Source organism: Lactuca virosa, chromosome 4, assembly GCF_052849685.1.
Source record: "Lactuca virosa cultivar CGN04683 chromosome 4, Lactuca_virosa_CGN04683_v6, whole genome shotgun sequence".
NCBI lineage: Eukaryota > Viridiplantae > Streptophyta > Magnoliopsida > Asterales > Asteraceae > Lactuca > Lactuca virosa.
In genome coordinates, this window is record NC_136429.1 from 388512118 (window position 1) to 388521112 (window position 8995).

General features: G+C 40.0%; 1 non-coding gene across 1 annotated transcript; it reads right to left on the reverse strand.

The window, feature by feature from the left end:
• Window positions 1-7412: 7412 nt before the first annotated feature.
• On the reverse strand, window positions 7413-7519 carry LOC145110450 (small nucleolar RNA R71). The gene has a single exon (XR_013709827.1). It is a non-coding gene; the product is annotated as a small nucleolar RNA R71 (small nucleolar RNA).
• Window positions 7520-8995: the final 1476 nt, after the last annotated feature.

The following is an 8995-nucleotide window of genomic DNA, read 5'->3' on the forward strand; positions in this document are numbered from 1 at the left end:
AATGGATAGAGGGTCTCCCTCTCTTAAATTTTATAAAATTATAACTTTATTTTATAAAAATATAAAGTTTTTATAAAATATGCACCTTATCTTAATTTTCATTCACAAAACCTTGATTTTTTTTTTTGCTTAGAAAATAAGGTTAAATACTAATGACTTAAATTTTATTTCTCCCTGGTTATGTTTTACTAATTTGAGTTACTTTAAATTGATATTATAAAGTCCATACCAAATTTTATGGATTTTTAGGTGTTAAGGTTTATAAATTTGAGATTTTACGGTTTTTAGGGTTTTTAGGGTCTTGAGATTTAAAAAATATTTGGATATCAAAATAAATTGAATTATTTGAGATTTTAATTTATTTTAGAGCTTCATAACTCTTTTCTAGTTAAAAATAATGTTTGTAATTTATTTTTGTCGATTTATTGGCATTCTATGTAGTGGTTTCGAGATTCAAGCGAAATTGAGGAATCGAGTATACTAGTCCTAGTTTTCAACTTTGATTTAAGTTTGTATGAGACTTTGACCTAATTTGTACTTCTAGGTCATGTGCATGATGTGTGTATATGATTCATGAAAGGGTGTTCAAGTCAACGAATGACCCGAATATGGATAGTCATTACAGTTAAATAGTTGTAGAATTCACATACCAATGTGAAATCTAAGCACATTATCCATTGTTTCTAATTGTTTCCAAGTTTCTAGTGGGTTATAACTTAGCTTCTAGGTACTAAGTCTAGTATGTGTCGTGCCTATACTTGCAACTAAGTTTAGACAAATCTAGAACCGACTCGAATTTTGACGGTTGTAACAATAAGATCCATTAATAAACACTTTCAAGTGAGCAAACCCCATCATAAAATCTTCTTTGTTAGTCACTTGCAGCTTCGAAACATCGACACTCTTCATTTTCTTCGCAACAATCATCAAATCATATAGATTCATTAAAGGGAAGTCTGCAACCGAGAAGTCGAATGCAACATTATTCACTCCGACTGCATGATTTCGATAATTCTGTAACATACCCTCAAATAGAACATCTTTGGATACACTAAGAACCCGAACTATCTTGACTAAAGACCATATCTCTTCCTCCATTTTTCCAAGTACTGCATGGAATCAAAACTTCATACGTTATTACTCCACCTTGTCTTTGTATTGATCTGCAATTTCAAACTGCTCATCCAAGAACATCATTTTGTTGATTGGGAAGTCTAACTGATTGAAGTTAGTGTTCTGTGTATCGTAGCTTTTCTTCAGTATTTTATCAAAATCATATATTCATAAGAATAAAGATTTGTAGTATCACCTTTGTTGAGACTAGGAGGATCATTTGCTCTTTGACAAAGAATACTCTGGATATGCTTTTGTTTCTCCATCTCTTGTTCAAAAGCAGCTTTTTTCTCCTCTTTCGAAAGCTCAGTAGAAACACCCTTCCCTTTGTTCTGCATTTCTTGAGTAGTAGGAGGCGGTTTCGAAGAACTTGAACCTCCACTTGCAGATCCAATCATAATACCCTTGGTTATTGGCCTTGTTGTTGTTGTTGTTGTTGTTGTTGTTGTTACAGTGGATGTTTTTCGTAAAGAAGTCAAAAGTTGAGTAGTTAAAACTTTTCCAACTACTTTCGCATCACCACCTACATTGCCAAAACCTCATTCACTTGTTTTCGAATTTCATTGAAAGGCTTCTTAAAAAATTTCTTTACTCTATTATTTGAGTAAAATGCAATATCTTCGTCATCAGAGTTGACGATCAAACCTTCATTCTCCGAATTTTCTTTCTGTTCAACCTCTTTCTCAGTGACTTTCGAAACAAGTGCTAGTGGACCACCTATACTGATCTTCGGTTCCTCAAAAATTTCTTGCACTTCGGATTCATGTGCTTTCATCACATTGTAAAGATCATTCAGAGAGAAGTAAACAAAACTTTGTTGTGTCTCTATCATGAGGCTCACATTTCTCCATTCCTTCTGAAGACCCATGATAAATATGAGATTGAACTCTGTTCTTGATCGAATGACTCCATATCGATTACATTTGAAGATTAGCTCATTCACACGATCATAATATGATTCAGTGGTCTCTCCTTCCTTCTGCTTGAATTCTCCTAACTCAAACATACATTGTTTGACTGAACCGATCTTCATTTTTTTGCTTCCTTGATATTTTTCTTTCAAATTATCCCAAATCTCTTTTTTCGTTTTACATCTACGCATGTAAATGTAAATAACAGGAGGAAGAGCGATACATCCACCATATCACAACATGGCAGGTGGAATCCTAGTGGCGTTAGGAGCAGCGATCTAGGTGAATCCCATCTGTAACGTCAATCAAATCATCTCTACCATATCACAACATTTGGGGCCATCCAGACATATCTCTAGAACGATACATCCACAAAACAAACCGAAAGAGCAACGATCACAGGTGGAATCCCAGTGGCGTCAGGAGCAGCGGAGAGAAGTTTGTTGCTTCCAATGCAGCCATTCGATGGGGGAGAAAACTTTCATTCAGGAAGAGCACGCTTCAAACCATACACCAATTTTACAGACGTAATCCAGCTCTGCAGCTGAAACGAAGCCAACTTGTATAGACAACCTATTGCGCCCATCAACTAACTCAGCTCCGCAAGTAGCGATCTTAACCACAAATCCACAAATCATCGCAACACAACAAACAGTGATCCCTGTTTTGCAACAACAATCCTTACCACATACTTCAGGCACCGGGACCTAGATCCCTCACACCATTCAACCACAACCACAATATCCCCCGATCGTCTACCCACACGCCACCATGGCAGGTTTTCCTCAAGTGTCGTTATTCGTACAACAACCACAGATCTTTAACCCGCTTGTACAACAGAGCCCAGGTTCAATCTTCGCACTATCTCAGCTGCACGCCACAGTGGCGCAAAGCTCAACCAACCAGGGATCCAGTTCTTATAGATCCGGTGTTTAGTTCTCAATAACACCTGAATTCAATCCCTTCGTAGAAGCCATACAACCATTCAACCCGTACACACAGCAATACACGAGGGCTAACCTATATATGGCTCCCTCAGCAAGGCAATACGGAATCCAACCAAATGGATTGCCGCCAAACTCACTCCAGTACCAACCGTACATCTCGTCGGTGGCCATGCATAACTAGATATACACAAGCCCCTATTAGATGCAGCAACACATGGCCTTTGGCGGTGCGTCATACTCATACATCGACAACCCCATGTGAAGCGCAAGCTGCAATTTCAGCCATGAACTACTTCAATATGAGATCCTGCACACTGTGATGATCCCGAACATGCCAAAGTACGACGGTACTACAGACCCAGATGACAACATCGAGAATTACTAATGGACGATGACATCTCTTAAGATGGATCGTCGCTTCACCTGCACTTATTTCCCCTGCACCTTCACGAGAAATGTAGGCAAGTGGTTCAAGTCTCTACGTTCGGTCTGTATCTCGAGTTTTGAGCAGCTGAAATACCTTTTCCTCAAAAACTTCATGCAGTTGAGGAAAGGAAAAGGGAATGCCAACTCCGTCATGGCATGTAAAAAAAAGAAGGAGAATTCCAGGACATGAAGAGTTCATGGTAATAGGAGCCTTCACCCAATGTCTACTTCTCAGGCCCCTATCGAGGAAGATGTAAGGAACAGTCCCTAGATCCAGGGATGAACTCAAGTTTTGTGTGGAAAATATCTGCGAAAGATCGAAGGCGAAGAGAGGAAGGAGGCCAATCTCAATGATGTAGCAAATGCATATCTCAAACAGGAGGAAGCAGTGTCCCAACCGAATTCGGCACAATAGGAGAGGCAGGATGGCAACCAATAGAGACACAATCACCACTCTAAGCACATCTCGCGAAGATACAGACCGTTCAACATAGATGATAACAGGTGTGGTCATAACGATGTTCATGCAATCAACAAGACTCCAACAAAGGAAATCAAGGACAAAACCAAGTTCAGTGAGTATCATAAAATCAAAACGCATGATACCAACGAGTGCACGATATTGAAGCGGAGATGGATAAGAAACAACTAATGGGAGAAATCGTTGACATAGCAAAAGACCTCAGGGAAAAATTTGATGAGGATAATCAAAAACCCAAAAATCAAAAGGATAGGGGAAAGGATCAAGAAAGGAGGGCGGAGATACCTATCATCACCGGGCCCCGCTCATGTAGAAACCTCAAGAGCCAGCATGTAGGCGCGAAGGTATACTATCAAAACATCCTCAACATAGAATTTTCGATGAGCGGCCCTAGACCAGAGCACTGGGATCCAAATGACCCATTGCACATCACTATCTTCATTAGCAAAAACCGTTTTGAGCAAGTGTACATCGATACCGGAAGCAGGGTCAACGTGATTTATAAACACTACCTTCGGTGGTTACCAATTGAATGGAAAAAGCACCTTCAGCCACCATGCCAGGGCCCCCTAGTTGGGTTCACCGGTCACGACATCTGGCCAACAGGAACAATTAAGCTCCCGTTTACATTGATCAATCATGATCGGACACAACAGGTAACAAGGGTGCTTGAATTCTAGGTTGTTGATCGCCCAGCTGAACACAACATTCTACTAGGCCCGGCAGCGCTTTTCCAGCTACAAGTGATCCCGTCTACTCTTCACGGTATCCTCAAATTTAGCACGAGTGACGGGTCAGCAATGGTAGTAGCAACCAAGCCAAACAATGGGAGCGATGCCCAACGAGAAAGGAAGAAAAAAACCTAATTGTGTGGAGGCAAATGTTGCCAGAAGGTGAAGGACCCACGATGGAATCACCACACCCCCCCAACAGAAAGAAAGAGATGTGTTCAGTCGAATCACCACATCCCCCCATCCACAGAAAGAAACGGGCGCTGACCTGAGGATGGCTCAGCCAAAGTATGGAGCGAAAATCGCGAAGAAAAGAAGTGTCTATCAATGGGCAAGGGTACCAGCCCAGCCCGCAATCGACGGCTGAACCATGCATTACTAGGGCCAGGGTGGGGACTCGAAGCAGATCTTGGCCGATGTCGAACATGAATCAAAATCATGTGGAACGAAATAAATAAGCGCCTGGCACAACAAAAGTAGAGGAAGAGTGCCAGTCATTTTAACAAGCAAGCCTTCCTATAGAAGAGAACGAAGAAAGTCCTCTGTTGAAATAGACAACAACCCAAGTGACAGTGTGACACGCAGGGTCGACATGCATGTACAAAAGCGCAGGTGGTACCCTCGCCCAACCAAGTGGAGGGGCTTCCCACGGTCTCAGCACGCAGTGAGTGAAGAAGAAGGGAAAGTGCATTTGATATGTGCATAGTTAGCCATATATTTAGTATATATTTTTATCAATTATTAGCTAATTATTTGCATATTATGGACAAAAGGTACGTAATAATGTTTAAATTGTATTTTCAGTCCAGAAGTCATGCTCGGGAGCAAAAAGGAAGAAGGAGATGCAATTAGAAGCTGCAAAATGAAGAAAGAAGTACAAACCTGAAGCTACTCGGCGAGCCCAATCGTCTACTCGGCGAGTGCTCACGAATGTTCGCGAAGCAATAAGAAGAGTCCTTGCCGTACACGGATTTTACAAAGAAACTCGGCGATTTGGGTATCTACTCGCCGAGTTGTCCCTATTTAGAGAATCCTATAAATAGAGGACAAATTCCGAATCAGCTATCTTTTCTGACTTTTCTGGAGAATACTTTGCGACTAAGGAAACCCTTGGAGACCTAGAGAACGTGAGAAGAACCCGAATTTCTCATTCTTAGAAGATTCAAGGCAAATAGGTTTAAATTTTCCATTTATCTTTGAATTGAACAATGTTTGAGTTGAATACTTTCGTTTTCAGCTTTTTGACTACTGTAATCATGAGCTAAATTTATTAGTTTCTGTTTAGGGAAGACGATTTTACTCTTATGGATTAATTTTATGGTTTGATTAATTGTTAGTTGGTGATTTTGTTAAATTAAGCTTGTTAAAGATCCTTATGCATTAACCATAACTATTCTCTGTTAATAGGAAGGCAATTAGGCTGCATGAACATCTCTTAATTGTTTACCTCATATAATTTATGTGAACACTTTGTTATGTGCCTAGGATCAGTGAATATGAAACTAGGATTAATTAGAGAATGGGTAAATTAATGTGTGAGCTTGTTGATAAACCAACAACAAGAGGCTAATTGAATTAGTAATTTGATTAACCAATTAAAAGTCTTATTTAATCCGAATAATTGAACTAGGGAATTAATTAGCTTAAACACTTGATCACTAATTAACTGATTTTCTAAGGATTGGTAATAGCGAATGCGAATCAAATCACTTTAGTAGGTAACCAATAACAATTAATCTATTGTACTGCCTTTGTGTGCTTAAATTATATTTTTAGAGTAGGAATAAAACAAGTTGGTTTTACACACATCAAGTTTTTGGCGCCGTTGCCGGGGAACGGTTCAAAAATTAATTCTAATATCTAGTTTTATCGATCCTTTGTGTGAGCTTATCTTGCACAAAGTTATTTTTTTAGTAATTTAGTAATTAGGTTAAGTTTTAGTATATAATTGTTTTTATTTGTTCTTAATTGTTTCTAGGCTTTTAGGCAGTGTACTCGCCGAGTGCAGTCGCACCTACTCGGCGAGTTCAGTGCTGATTTTCGGTTTTGTTTTTTATTTTTTTTATTTTCTTTCTGTTTTGTTTTTGTTCTTTTTACGCATTTTTTTTCTTGCTTTTATTTTAGAGTGTTTATGACCAGAGGATGCAATACAATTTTAACTCCACCACTTGAAGACGCGGAAGCTACTTTAAGGAAGAATAAAGGCAAAACCGTTGGAGAATCCGCATCTTCAAGGAAGTCACCTTTGAAGAATCTCAAATCCGTTTTTAGCAAAAAGAAGAGCAGTAAATCAGGAGCATCCAACACTTCTTCCTTGGCAACCGAAGACCCAATCAAGGAAGACATCGTGTACGAATCCGAAAAGGAAGAAAGCGAATTTGAAGAAGGTAGCGATCTAGAAGGCGGATTCGAAGGCACCATGGCTAACATCGATGAAGTTACCATAGGCGAGTGGAAGAAGAGGATGCGTGAAGATACCGGTCAAGGACTCGTGCAACCCGCGATTCCAGAAAATGCCAACTTCGAACTTAAAGGCCACATACTCGCCCAACTTAAAGAAATTCCGTTCTATGGAAAAGATCACGAAGACGCGTACAAGCACCTAGAAGAGGTCAATGATATAGCCGATTATTTCAACTGTCCTAATGTGGCCCGCGACCCCGTTCTGGTTCGCATGTTACCGGTCACGTTTAAAGGCGCTGCAAAAGATTGGCTAAAATCACTTCCTCCCGGATCCATCACCACATGGGCTAGAATGAAAGAAGAGTTTATTGATCAATTTTGCCCACCATCAAAGATAGCCAAGTTGAAGAAAGCCATAGCAAATTTTGAACAACAAGCTGGAGAATCACTTTATGAGGCATGGGAGAGGTACAAAAGCTTGCTAAGGAATTGCCCACATCATGATCATAATAGCCAACAAGAAGTCTCCATTTTTTATGATGGAGTAAACGTGACAACAAGGCAATTACTTGACTCGCAAGGACCGCTCACTAAGAAAGCACCCCCGGTAATAAAGCAACTAATTGAGGAATTCTCTAAGCATTCTAGAGAATACCACAATCCAAGGAATGATATGACCAAGGGATCGGCTTATGCAGCTTCAGAAGATTTGTTGGCAGTTATGGCAATGTTGAAAAGCATGGATAGGAGGATGGACAAAATGGATAAAACAATCCATGCTATTCGGGTAGGATGTGAGAATTGCAATGGGCCTCATCTAACTAGAGATTGTGATTTGGACGAAAACGCGAATAAGAAAGTGCAAGTATGCTATTCTAGTGGTGATAGATTTGATGACGATTGGCGAAAACCTAAGAAAGAATGGCTTCCTTATGATGAGTACAAGAAAGCGAAGGAGGAGAAATATAGACAAAAGGCAAGGGGTTTTTACCAAAAGGAGGAGCCGGTACAAGAAAAGAGACCGAATTTGGAAGAAATGCTTACTAAATTTGTAGCTGCATCCGAGAAAAGACATAATGACCACGATGCTGCAATACAAGATACAAGAACAATATTAAGGAATCAGCAAGCATCTATTCATAATATTGAGAAGGAGCTGGGGCAACTTGCCCAACAAATAAATCAAAGAGCACCGGGAGAACTTCCTAGTAACACCGAAAACAATCCAAAAGGCGCACATATAAATATTGTGACAACTAAGAGTGGAAAGATAATTACTCCTCTGGCCCCTATTCAGAACGAAGACCCGAAGCTGGTACAAAAGGATGAGACAGCAGAGCAGAACCAAAATCAGACTCAACTGAACCCAGAATCTACTCGCCGAGTCCAGGACATGCACTCGACGAGTCCTACACCTGATCAGAAAAATAAGTCTCCTGTTAAGCCATATCAGCCCCTACTGCCATATCCGGCCCGAGCTAAACAAGAAAAGAATGAAGAAGACTACCAAAAATTTCTAGAACACATAAAGTCTCTCCAAATTAATATCCCATTCATAGAAGCGGTCGCACAAATGCCAAAATACGCCAAATTCCTCAAGGAGCTTCTAACTAATCGAAAGAAGATGGAAGAAGTGAAGAAAGTGGTTCTAAATGAGAATTTTTCGGCTGCTATGTTGAACAAACTACCAAGGAAGAAGGGTGATCCAAGACGCTTAACCTTACCTTGTCAATTCGGAAATTTAGCTACTATCCATGCATTGGCTGATTCAGGGGCGAGTGTAAATCTCATGCCATACTCATTTTTCAAGAAATTAGATCTCCCGGAGGCGAAACGAAATTTGAATGGCAATTCACCTAGCAAACAAAATGGTTACATTCCCAAGGGGAATATGCGAAGATCTATTGGTGAAGGTTGACAAGTTCGTGTTTCCCGTATATTTTATAGTCTTAGACATGGAAGCGGATCCTCAAGTCCCGATCA